Raw genomic sequence first — 12,723 nt, 5'->3', positions numbered from 1 at the left:
CGGGCTCCAGCTGCGCTGGGGAAGCGCCGGCCGGGGGCGCAGGGTCTGGGGGCTGTCCGGCAAACTGTGAAGCCGATAGCGCTTGGGCAGCCCTTTTCGCGTGGCTGGGAGGGAGGAGGGTGAGTTAGGGCGGGGACTTTGGGGAAGGGGCAGAGTTGGGGCAGGGCCGGGGCTGGGAAAGGGGCGGGGCCAGGGCCCCGTGGAGTGTCCTCTTTTTTTATTTTTTCAATATGGTAACCCTGGGTATGTGTCATAGGCACTAGTTAATGAACGCTCTCCTTCAATTCAAATACAAGAGGTCTGAGCTACTGGAACAGCAAGATCTCGGTTCTATCCCTGCTGAAATTACCATGGCTTGCAGCCTAGTGACAAAGGTGAAGTCTTAGGCCTTGGCTACACTTGCAGATGTACAGCGCTGTGAGTTAAACCTGACTTCGTACAGCTGAGTAGGGAAAGCGCTGCAGTCTGTCCACACTGACAGCTGCCAGCGCACTGTCGTGGCCACATTTCCGGCAATTGCAGTACTATTAGGAGCGGTGCATTATGGGCAGCTATCCCACAGAGCACCTTTTCCCATTCTGGCGCCGTCGGTTGTGGGAAGGGGACGTGGGTGCAGGGCATTCTGGGTCCTGTCCCAACGCCCCGTGATGCATCACTTCGCATCCCAGAAATCCCTTCATTTCCGTTCACCTTTGGCGCCATCTTTCAACAGTTTCTGTGCAGCGTGATCTGTGTGAGGGAAATGGAGCCCGAACCGCTGAGGCGTATGCTGACTTATCTCGCCAGAACGTCACGTTTGGTTGTCGAACTATTCCTTAAGCTCCAAAGTGACAGTGAGGAGTCCGACGATGCTATCGAGCCGTGTAACGCATACGACACGAAATTGCTTGTGGCATTCACGGACATGCTCAGCTATTCCTCTCGGGGAGGTGGAGTACATGCAGCACTGCAACCACGGAGATACAGCGCTGCAAATGCCTTGCCAGTGTGGACGGGGAGTGAGTTACAGCGCTGGGGGCGGCTTTACAGCACTGTAACTCGCAAGTGTAGCCAAGGCCTGAGATAGCTATGGATCCGTTGCACTGCACTGGCAAAGGGATGGTCTCAGCCATTCAATAGGTCTTTCCCATCTCAACCTATTATGACCTTAACTTTTGAAAACGTTACCCCAGATCTGCAAGGTTAACCCTCCTACTCTTGCATAAATGCCTCTGGGATCTTTACGGATTACAAGTAGTCAAGACTTCAATTTTACATCTTATCTTCAAGTTAGCAGGAAGTGTCAGCCAGGCCAAAGGTCTGTCAGCAACTGACAGATGCATCATTACCATGCAAAGATGGTTTAAAGCAATTCCAGATCATTACATTGATTCTCAGCGGCAAGGCTGGGCTGTTATAACAGCTTTATAAAGTCATAATGATGGTAAAGAGTGCACAGGAAAAATATATAACATACTGCAGGCCAATACATAGAGACCTTTATACAAAGAACAGTCTTTCAGAAGTTTGTGGTCAATTTGTCTATTGATCCTCAATTGAGCTGTGTACTATCCTAGATCAAAGCCAATAGCCATACATCTGATTTTGCTATTGACTGGGATTATACTCTAAAAATATCCTTCAAGACATCAGCTCAAATGCTGTTGCTGTCTCTGGAAAATTCCAAATGCACTACATGATACGCTCCCGACCACACACGAGCACTACACATTTTCAGGGGATGTTTTAATTAGCCATCGGTATCAGCGCAAATATTTCACAAATTACAGGCAGGCTCAGACACTGGCCTCTTTGCAGCTGGTGATCCCAAAGTGAACCATGTGGAAATGTAGTAAACTTAGCATGAAGACTTCCGCAACCAAGAACATCTTGAGCCTTGAACCTCAGAGACACCTTTTCCCAGACCAAACAGGGAGCCGCTAGAAGTATGCCTACTGAATTAGAGCACCTAAAAATGTATGTTTTGGGGAACAGTTCTAAGAAGATTTTGAAGGGAGTGGGTTTAAAAAGTTCCTTCAGTGTTTCTCTAAAGGGAACATCATTCGTTAGTTTCCAGTAACAGAATAGGAACATAGGAATTTTGAGACAGGACCAAAGGTTGACCTTGTCCAATATCCTGTTTCCTATAGTGGCCAGCACCACCAATTTTGGAGGAAGAAAACCCTACAATAGACTGTTGGGGGAACCTAGCTACATGTTAAATTTCTTCCTACCCACCCCCCTTGCCCCATTAGTCAAAGTTGGCTTGTGCCTTGAAGCATTAGGGTTTAGATCCAAAACTCTTGGTGTTTTTAACCTTCACTATTATAACTCTGAATATTCTCATTCATATAAACGTACAATCCTTTTTTGAATCCTGCTAAGCTCTTGGTCTCCATGCAATCCGTTCAAATTGGGCACTGTAGGCCTGATCCTGTGTCACTGGTGTCAATGGGAGTTTTGCCACGGGCTTCATTATCTGCAGGAGCCAACTCTCGGTATGAAAATATATTTCCCTTTGGCAGTTTTGAATTTGCTGCTTTTCAATTTCATTGGATGACCGTTGTTTTTGTGTTAAGAAAGAAGCAGGGTGGAACTGCCTGATTGATCGTCTCTGTACCAATCGGATGAATTATCACATAGAATCATAGAAATGTAGGGCTGGAAGGGACCTCAAGAAGTCATCTAGTCCATCCCCTCCTGCTTAGGCAGGACCAAGTATACCTAGACTAGGGTGACTAGATAGCAAGTGTGAAAAATCAGGACAGAGGGTGGGGGGTAATAGGAACCTATATAAGAAAAAGCCCCAAATATCAGAACTGTCCCTATAAAATCGGGACATCTGGTCACCCTAACCTAGACCAACCTGTTCCTAAAGACCTCCAAGGATGGGGATTCCATTCCCTAGGTAACCTGTTCCAGTGCTGAACTATCCTTAGAACTCAGAAAGTTTTTCATAATATCTAATCTGAATCTCCCCTGCTGCAAACTAAGACGATTACTTCCTGTCTTACCCTCCATGGCCAGGGAGAACAATCCTAGGGTGGAAGGCGCTACAGACATGCAAATTAACGTTCCTGTTTATCTGACCTGGCTTTCCAGGTAGGCTTTGGTCTCCAGGCACAGTGACCACCAAATTCATTTGACTAACCAACTCCTTCTGCAGAGGCGAACTCTACAACTTCACAGTGAGCCACTCACTTTCCCAACGCCAACAGAGCACGTTTCATCCTGTGGATTCGCACGCTTACATTGCTGCACCAGCGCAGGTGTGCCACTATAGAGCTTAGTGAAGACCTACCTATGCTTCTCCTGTTGGCATAGGTACCCCATTTCCCCAAGAGGCAGTAGCTAAGGCAACAGGAGAAGCCCTTCCGTTGACACAACGCTGTCTACACCGGGGATTAGGTCGGTATAACTACGTCGCTCAGCGGTGTGACAGTTATACTGACATAAATCTGTAGTGCAGACCCGAGCTTAATCATGTTAGTATAATAAGGACCCTGAAATTCCATCCTGGTTTTTATTGCATTCTATAGGTAGCCAAATACTGATTTGCGTAATTCAAGAGGGGTCAGGATTTCACTATTTCCAGAAACTGACTTATTCCCATAGTGTGAATCCAAACCTCCTTTGGAAAATTACACCTTGCATCAGTTATTAAAGAGTACATGATTAATTAGAATCATAGAACTATAGGGTTAGATGGGACTGCAAGGGTCATCTAGTTTAACCCCCTGCCAAGATGCAGGATTTGTTGTGTTTAAACCAACCAAGACAGGTAGCTATCCAGCCTCCCTTTGTAAATCACCAATAAAGGAGCTTCCACGACTTCCCTAGGCAGTCTGTTCCATTGTTCTACTGTTCTTACAGTTAAGAAGTTTTTCTGGAGATTTAATCCAAATCTGCAATGCTGTAGTTTGAGCCCAACGCCTCGTCCTACCTTCTGTGGCAAGAAAGGACAACTTTTCTCTAGCTTTTTTATGGCAGCCTTTCAAGTATTTGAAGACCGCTATCATGTCCCCCCTCGATCTCTTTTCCAAACTAAACATACCCAGTTCCTTCAGCCTTTGCTCATATGGCTTGTATTCTATCCCTTTGATCATCTTTGTCGCTCGCCTCTGCATCCTTTCCAGTTTCTTACATCCTTTCTATTGGTGACCAAAACCGGACACAGTCCTCCAGCCAAGGCCTAACCAGCGCCGAGAGCGGTACTATCACCTCCTCTGACTTGCATGCTATGCCTCTATGAATGCAACTAGAAATTGCATTTGCTTTTTTTGCAATAGCATCGCATGGTTGATTCATGTGGAGGTTGTGATCCACCACAATCACAGATCCTTCTAGATTATCCCCTATTCTGCATTTGGTTTTTCTTCCCTAAATGTAGCACCTTAGCGGTCTGATTTCAGCCAGTTCAGCCATATGAGCAGGTGGCAAGAAAGAGAAGACAAGCGTGTTCCGGAGCTTTCGCACAGAACCCAGCCATAAAGCTCTCCAGCAAGGTAGAAAGCATTACAGCATCCAAAGAGCCTCAGCAAAAACAACGAGGCGTACTTGTGGCGCCTGGCTGATTTTTCAAAGGACAATATTTAGAGGGGTTTCAAATGCTGCTATAGAAATTAACCCTTTTATCAGCATGTCGTCTGCCGCAACTATCTGCACATATTATTTGTTTAAAATCAGTTACAAACTACAGACAACTGAGATATCATTTGTCTCCAACTGCTGTGGTGGTTTTGGTCCCTCTGAATGTGGGAGACCACAGCTAGAACCAGGCGTAGGCAGGCAGAGCAGTGCACATTTCTGACACGGACTAGTCCAGCAAACGCACTGCTCTGCCAGTGCATCACAATCCTGGCCTATTAACCCTCCTTTCTACTCCCATCCTGTGCTTCTCACAACCCAGAGTGCAAAATGTACAGTGTGTTTCAATTCTGTGTTGTGGTTAAATGTCCACTGGGGATTAAACCAAGACCCCCAAATTCACTTCACTGGGAACCTACTCAGATTCAATGTTGCAAAAGCTATTTCTAATAAAGCCCCCTGCTACATTTCTAAGTACAAAGGGGACAGAAACACCATATCAAGACAGCTGCAATCATATCAGTCCCAGCCATCTTTTGGACTCCTTTTGTAGTAGTGCTGTAGCTAAGGCTCACGGAGGATGATCAGCCAATAGTCTGCATGGATCTCAATTTATCTGCCTGGGAGGAACCAAGGGCTGAGTCGACTGGATTGGGACTGGAGCGAAGAAGTTCTGTCTAGTCCAAGCCTGAAGCTCAGACAGCGAAGCCATCCCGAACACATAGATTCATAGATTCTAGGACTGGAAGGGACCTCGAGAGGTCGAGTCCAGTCCCCTGCCCACATGGCAGGACCAAATACTGTCTAGACCATCCCTGATAGACATTTATCTAACCTACTCTTAAATATCTCCAGAGATGGAGATTCCACAACCTCCCTAGGCAATTTATTCCAGTGTTTAACCACCCTGACAGTTAGGAACTTTTTCCTAATGTCCAACCTAGACCTCCCTTGCTGCAGTTTAAACCCATTGCTTCTTGTTCTATCCTTAGAAGCTAAGGTGAACAAGTTTTCTCCCTCCTCCTTATGACACCCTTTTAAATACCTGAAAACTGCTATCATGTCCCCACTCAGTCTTCTCTTTTCCAGGTACATACTGTACCTGCATCTATCTGGAAGAACCCCTTGATGGAGAAGGGAAGAGTACAGTCTCTGTAGCCCATTCAAACCTTAATCTTTTAAGGAATCTTACAAACCCACAGGGTTGGTGAAATGTGAACATATTTGATTGCAGCACAAACCCCTACTATGGAGATATACCTATCTCATAGAGCTGGAAGGGACCCTGAAAGGTCATCGAGTCCAGCCCCCTGCCTTCACTAGCAGGACCAAGTACTGATTTTGCCCCAGAACCCTAATTGGTCCCCTCAAGGATTGAACTCACAACCCTGGGTTAAGCAGGCCAATGCTCAAACCACTGAGCTATCCCTCCTCTACACACACACACACACACACACACACACACACACACACACACACACACACACACACACACACACACACACACACACACACACACACACACACACACACACACACACACACATATATATAAATATATATAATAGATGCAGTCTGCAGCAATACATGCTGTTTACCAAAGGGGCAGATCTGTGTCTGAGAAATTATCATGTCTCCACCATTGTAAAATATTGAATCCCAATAAATGGGGTGTGGATAATAAAACTGGCCAATAAGTCTGTATCTGTAATGCAGTTTTGCAACAACTTCTTTGAAATATGCCATTAGGAGCTGGGGGCTGAAAGTTGGGCAGGAAAATTTTTTACCTGCTGTGAAGCTGAGATAGGAATTAAAGTTGTTACCAAAAAAAAAGCCAAGCTTCTATATTAATTTGAAAACATCATGTGGGGGAAGAATTCTCAGATTTATTAGTTCCATCAAGGTACATTATCTTCATCATAAAAAGAGTGTTTTCTATCAAAATTTAAGACATCATTTTATGTTATAATAGAGAACCTATTTTCATCATATAGTTTCCTCATTGAATGTATAAATTACTTTCAGTATGTCAGAAGCCTCCAGCTTTTGCTCCACGCATCTACAAAAAAATTTTAAAGCATCCCTGTCCAAATCTATCCCTAATCTAACTCCACCAGCTTAAGGGAAGGCCCCTCTGAGAGATCAATAATGGGAAAGGCTCTGACTCAAGAACTGCCAGTATCACAGATAAGAAACTATTTGGGTCCGTTTCAAATGCAGAGCTAAAACTAGTAAATTAAAATTAAGCATCCCCAGGCCAGATTCTCACCCACAAACCCATTCATTTTAAAAGCAGAGATCACTCAGGACCTCCTCAGGGGAGGGGCTGAGTACCCCTCCACTCCTACTGAAGTCAACGGGAGTCGAGGAGCTCAGCAGCTCACAGGATCATGCCCTAGATCTTTCATCCAGTCAAGCTTCTTGAAGGTGCATCTGTTTAACAAGAAGAACTGGAAATGATTGGATGACTATTAGGGACCCCTGAATCCTGAGAGATGCTTTCGATGGGTTCCCTCAAAGCCCGCTGAAAGATCTCAGCAGTTTGCAGGATCAGGCCCTTAAAGATTAGTAAGAGGTCCCCAGTGTCCCACCAACACTGACTAGTTATGCAGATGTTCCAGTTGTTGACTAGCTCCCACTCCAAACCCCAACACACAATAGTCTAATAATAGAGAATTTCCCACTTGTTTCTATTATGAGCTGCTGCTTCCTTGTCAAGCCACACATCTTTAGCAAAGGGGAAACAAATCACTTCTCAAGGTAATAATGTTCTTCTGGCACAACTGTTTTCATTCCATTGCAAAGTTTCGTTCTATGCATAGCAGTCACATCAGAAGAAGAATGGCCAGTAAAACTCTTACCTCTTGCCTGGTCAATGGGATCACGGGATCTGGACTTCTGTTTGTGCTTTCACGGATTCCAGTCTACCCTTTGTGGCTTATCCCAGGAGAAGGCATGCTCTGTTGTATCCAATTGGGAAAGAAAAATGCAAAAGAATCTTAAAGATACTGGAACCACTTACAACAACTAATTACAACAAAGAGTAAATCACTGACATTTTTAAAGTGTTTGCAGAATGTCATACTGTAATAATCAGTGAGCTGATGTAATAACGATCGGTAATTTGGTGGGCTGTGTAAATTGACTTTGATGGGTTTCAGTCCAGTTCCCAGTGGAAAAGTGTCCAGGTTACAAAAACTATCATCAAAACCAGTGGTCTCCAACCTTTTTAAGCACAAGATCACTTTTTGAATATAAGTGCAACCCAGGATCTACCTCAAAGAAAATGTAAAAACAACAGTAATCACACAAACCCAAACACCCTTGCCTCGCCCCCGCCCCACCCCTTCTCTGAGGCCTCAACCCACTCACTCCATCCCCCCCCCCTCCAGTTGCTCGCTCTCCCCTACCCTCATTCACTTTCACCAGGCTGGGACAGGGGGTTGGGATGCTGCGGGCTCTGGGCTGGAGCCGAGGGGTTCGGAGTATGGGAGGGGCTCCAGGCTGAGCCTGGGGCAGGCAGTTGGGATGCAGGAGGGAGTTCAGAGTGCGGGCTCTGGCAAGGAGTTTGAATGCAGGAGGGGGTTCAGGGTGCTGGTTCTGGGAGGGAGCTCAGGGCTTGGGCAGTGGCTTGGGGTGCAGGGTGTGGGCTCCGGGCTGAGCCTGAGGCAGGGAGTTGGGGTACAGGAGGGGGTTCAGGGTGCAGGCTCTGAGAGGGAGTTTGGGTGCAGGAGGGGGTTCGGGGCTGGGGCAGGAGATTGGGGTACAGGAGGGGGTGCAAGGTGCTGGCTCTGGGAGGGGACTGGGGCCGGGGTTGGGGTGCATGAGGGGGTTGGGGTGAGGGAGGGGGCTCAGGGCTGGGCCGGGTGGTTGGGGTGTGGGCTCCAGTTGGGTGCCGCTTACCTCAGGCAGTGATGCTGCAGGGCTAAGGCAGGCTCCCTGTCTGCCCTGGCTCCATGCCACTCCTGGAAGCAGCCAGAATGTTTGGCAGCAGCTCCTGGGGGGAAGGGGCTCTCCGTGCGCTGCCCGTCTGCAGGCACGACCCCCGCAACTCCTTGAGTAGCTGTCCCAGCAGAGCCACCAATTTGAGCAGGTCTTGAAGAGGCAGTGTGGTTCAGCAGATCATAACACCAGGAATCAGAACATCTGTTCCCAGTTCTGCCCCTGACTCACTGATTGATGATGCTGGGCAAATTACTTTACTTCTCTGTGCTAGGGTTCTCTGTCAGAAGACAGGACACTGGGCTATATGTACCTTTGGTCTAACCCAGTATGGCCATTCTTATGTTCTTAGAGGACATCAGACCCCACGGCTCTCAAAACAGCACCATTCTTAAGCACTAAATTTACATCATTAAATTTAAAAAAAATTACTAAATAGGAGGCCATATTCTCGACAGTACCAGTCCTGCAAACAATCATGATTTTATCATCTTGCACTATAATAAAAGCTGCATAAAGTCCCAATTCCTGGAGTCTTGTGAATATATGAGAATCTCAGCTTTCATTTAAAAACAACAACAAAAGTTTCTGGCCCTCCTGGTTGAAGAGAAAAGCTGGAAAACGTGATCTGTATGCACCATAAAAACTCAAAAACCAGAAAGCAAACGAGAAGAACACAGAATGTATTTTTTAATTTCTTTTTTAAGACAATATAATAATTTTTCGAGGGCTGACTCATGATTTTTGAACACTCGGGTTGGCAATATTGCAGTCTGATGTTATAGGGCCGGGCCTTGCCTAACTCAGAGCTTATGGAATTTCTTTAGCCCACTGCAAAATCCTGCTAAATCAATGGGGCTGGAAATTCATTAAGTTTTAACTTGCAAGGGAAACCAGACTGGACAGTTACTTTCTGTCCCTAGCAGGTTTCATGCACCACCACCATGCTGTTGTCTAGATTGCCGATGCTCCAGAGAAACGGTTCAGTAAATGTTTAAACACATCGCTTTTCAGCGCCTTTTAAAAAATTCACTCACAAAAACGTTTCCCGAGGAGGTTTGTTCACATTAGGTTATGAAGACACCCAACCTCATTTGTTAGTTACACAGCCCTGTGCTGCCCTCTCTTGTTCTGGCAGGAGCAGAGCTGGCAACAAACCCTCAGCTGGGATTATTGATGTCCATGTAGTTCTGCTTTATTCGGAATGGGAGAGGTCTGGAAACAGAACTGGCACCTCTTCCTCTCTCCTGCTATCAGTCTGTGGCTTGTATTACACAGAAGGAGGGTTCAGAGGTTTGATCTATTACAGCTAATACTGCGCACCTGTCTGTCCATTGTAGATAAGGAGTTTACAAAGCATACAGAGAGATGAGGGGCCTCGTATGGTTCTGGCGTAAGCAGGCTTATCTCCCATTGACTCCAATGCATCTGGTTTCATCTGGGCTGAATTGGGTCCCACATCACAAAACAACCCACACTGCTGGCACCAAATGGCCCCCTTGTTAGCAATCTCAGTGATGAGCCTAAGGAGTGAACTCCCCCCTCACTCCTAGAGAGGGCCCCTCCAGAGCAGAGCGCTGGGGGACAGTGTGGACAAAGCTGGCACTCATGTTGCCCATACTGTGTCTGTTTTATGCATAAAGATGGGACTTGAGTCTCCAGGGCTGCCAGTCTGGCTCCTTCATCAGCACTGCAGTTCACAATGCCCAGAGGTACACAACTGCACACTTAAATTTTTTAAATACACCTACATTTCTTATGTACAGACACACATAACTACACATGCAGAAGGAAAACCATTAAAAAAACCTCACACACCTTGGCCACATACAGACAAAAGAGACCAAACACTGAACCTTCAACCCCAAAAACACAGGCCTCCATTAAAAAAGAATTCCTTTAACTGTGAGCACGTTGCAGGTATTTAAACAACTACTAGAGGGAGCCAGGACTACTTACACGTTAAGATCTTCAGGGGAAGGACAATCCTTTTGTTCTGTATTTGTACAGCACCTGGCACAAGGAGATCCTGGTCTATGATTAGGGCTGTGGGGTGCTACCACAAAATAAAACAACATTACAACCACCCAAAATCCTCCGTGAATTTTGTCACTAAAGCTATCGCAGTGCTGCTATTGCCTGTACCTGGGACTATAACAGCCAGCTGTCTCATTTCCCTCAGGAAATCAATGTGGTGAAGACATTGCTGGCAAGAACCTGACCTGTGGAGGTACAAACTGGAAAAGAGGCAGAGACTATGCTGTCACTGATCCAGCACCGGTAAGAGGTGATGAACTGAGGGGCTTGGAGACTGAATTCCTTCCGCAGCCACAGAACACAGGCAGCAGAAACTGGAGTGCACACACACACACAATCCCACCAATGTGCCTCATCTTTAACTTAGTGGGAACCACCCCCTAGAGAATTCAGCCTCTGTTGCCCATTCAGCCTTCGGCCTTTCTGCTGAGCATACCAACCAGGGTTGGGTTAATTTGTGCCTAGCATGATGGTGATTTTGTAAAGCAGATGCTGGCCCCAGTAGGAACTGGTCTGAGACCCAGAAACTCACTCCAAACAAACAGCTAAATTCCCTCTCCTCTGGCCCCAGGCTGCTGCGGCGAGAGAGGGCTGGGGGGAGTCCTCTCTCCCCACCATAATCCCGGGGCAGCCTGCATACCAAACCCCTCTTCCCCAGCTTCACTCCAGAGTCCTCACCCCCTGCAAGAGACCTCATCCCACCACGCCCCAACAATCTGCCCTACCCCTGAGCCCCCTCCTAAACCCCTCATCCCCAGCCCCACCCCAGAGCCCTCACCCCCCTACACCCCAAACCTCTGCCCTACCCCTGAGCCCCCTCCCGAACCCCAAACCCCTGATCTCCAGCCCCACCCCAGAGCCTGCACCCCCAGCCAGAGCCCTCACCCCCTGCACCTCAACCCTCTGCCCCCTCCCTGAGCCCCCTCCCACACTCCAAACCCCTCAGCCCCACCCCACCACACATCAATTCCATATTGGTGCACATAACAACATTCATTCCACACATGGATGTAAAAAATTAGAGGGAACATTGCCAAACAGGCCTCTAAAAAGCCTTCCAACTTGGCCAATTTCAGTCACTCCTACTGTACTGGAGTACTGCCAGCTTTTGCAAGAAAAGCTTGTAAATGTGACCCGAGCAAACTCTAAAGGCTCAAAAAACAGAAGGGAAAAAAAAATCACCCATGAAAGTATCATTAGCTTGCAAGCCCTTTTGGGTGTGCACTGTCTTTCTGTTATGCTTACGCCGCACCTAGCACACTGGTCCGTGACAGGGGCTCCTATGCATTACCCCAAGAGAAATAAATTAATAATAATAATACAATTCATTGTTTTAAATCTCATTATTTTGAAGCTGATCTCATTATTCTGGAGGGCCTGTCTCATGAGTGTTGAATGCTTGGAAGCGTTCAAAACTCATGAAAATTTTTAAAAAATACTAAATTTGACATTCATTTTATTTGCCTTCTGGTTTCGTAGCCTTCAGGCTGCACTTGGTCGTATGCGCAAGCTTTTCTGCACAATCATCATGAGGGCTAGAAACTTTTTTTTTTAAATGAAAGTGGAGACTCTCCATAATCTTGTGAATCCAGGAGCTGGGGCTTTAAGAAAAACACCAGATACAGCAAGAGGAGTTGGCAACAATGTAAATACCACTCTTGTCTGGATTCAAAGTAGTGCCTAGAAGCCACAGGTTGCATATTCCTTTCCCAGGCCAGGCAGGCCGCCTGCCAGCTTATTATTTAATTAACTTTAAAAAATAAACCGCAACCCCTCCTGTCGCACTCCCTGCTATTCCTTACCCCGCTCCCTATTCTCTCTGCCTCAGCTAATTCTGCTCCTTCCCCAGTGAAGTCCTAGTGCCTCTGCTCCCTTTGCCCTCATTTTTCTCTACCTCTCAACATCCTCTCACCTCTCTGCTCTACCTGCCCCATGCTCCTGGCTGGCTTACCCTGACTTCTAGTGTTAATCCCTACCTCACAGCCACTGCTACCCTGGCCCCACTATCCCACACTCTGCCCCAGGGCCTTCTGTCCCGCCCCCATCTACTCTCCCAGCCCCAGCTCCTCCTACCCCCACATCCTATCCCAGCTCCTCCTGCCCCCATCCTACCCTCTGCCCCATCCCCCAAGCTCCCCATACCCCAGCTCCTTCTGGCTCCATCCCATCCTACCTCCT

At 47.0% G+C, this 12,723-nt stretch overlaps 1 long non-coding RNA gene across 1 annotated transcript in view; it reads right to left on the bottom strand.

Annotated features, from left to right (window-relative positions):
• Nucleotides 1-8,783, bottom strand: part of LOC117868360 — a 31,973-nt gene extending 23,190 nt beyond the window's left edge. The window contains exons 1-2 of the long non-coding RNA XR_004643621.1: nucleotides 8,470-8,783; nucleotides 7,428-7,526 (exon numbers count right to left, since the gene is read on the bottom strand). This is a non-coding gene — a long non-coding RNA (uncharacterized LOC117868360). The remainder of the gene's footprint in view (nucleotides 1-7,427; nucleotides 7,527-8,469) is intronic.
• Between the last annotated feature and the right edge of the window lie 3,940 nt (nucleotides 8,784-12,723).

The sequence above is a fragment of the Trachemys scripta genome, chromosome 20 (assembly GCF_013100865.1).
Source record: "Trachemys scripta elegans isolate TJP31775 chromosome 20, CAS_Tse_1.0, whole genome shotgun sequence".
Lineage (NCBI taxonomy): Eukaryota > Metazoa > Chordata > Testudines > Emydidae > Trachemys > Trachemys scripta.
Note: the sequence above shows the minus strand (reverse complement) of the source record. Positions and strands in the feature narration are given on the sequence as shown.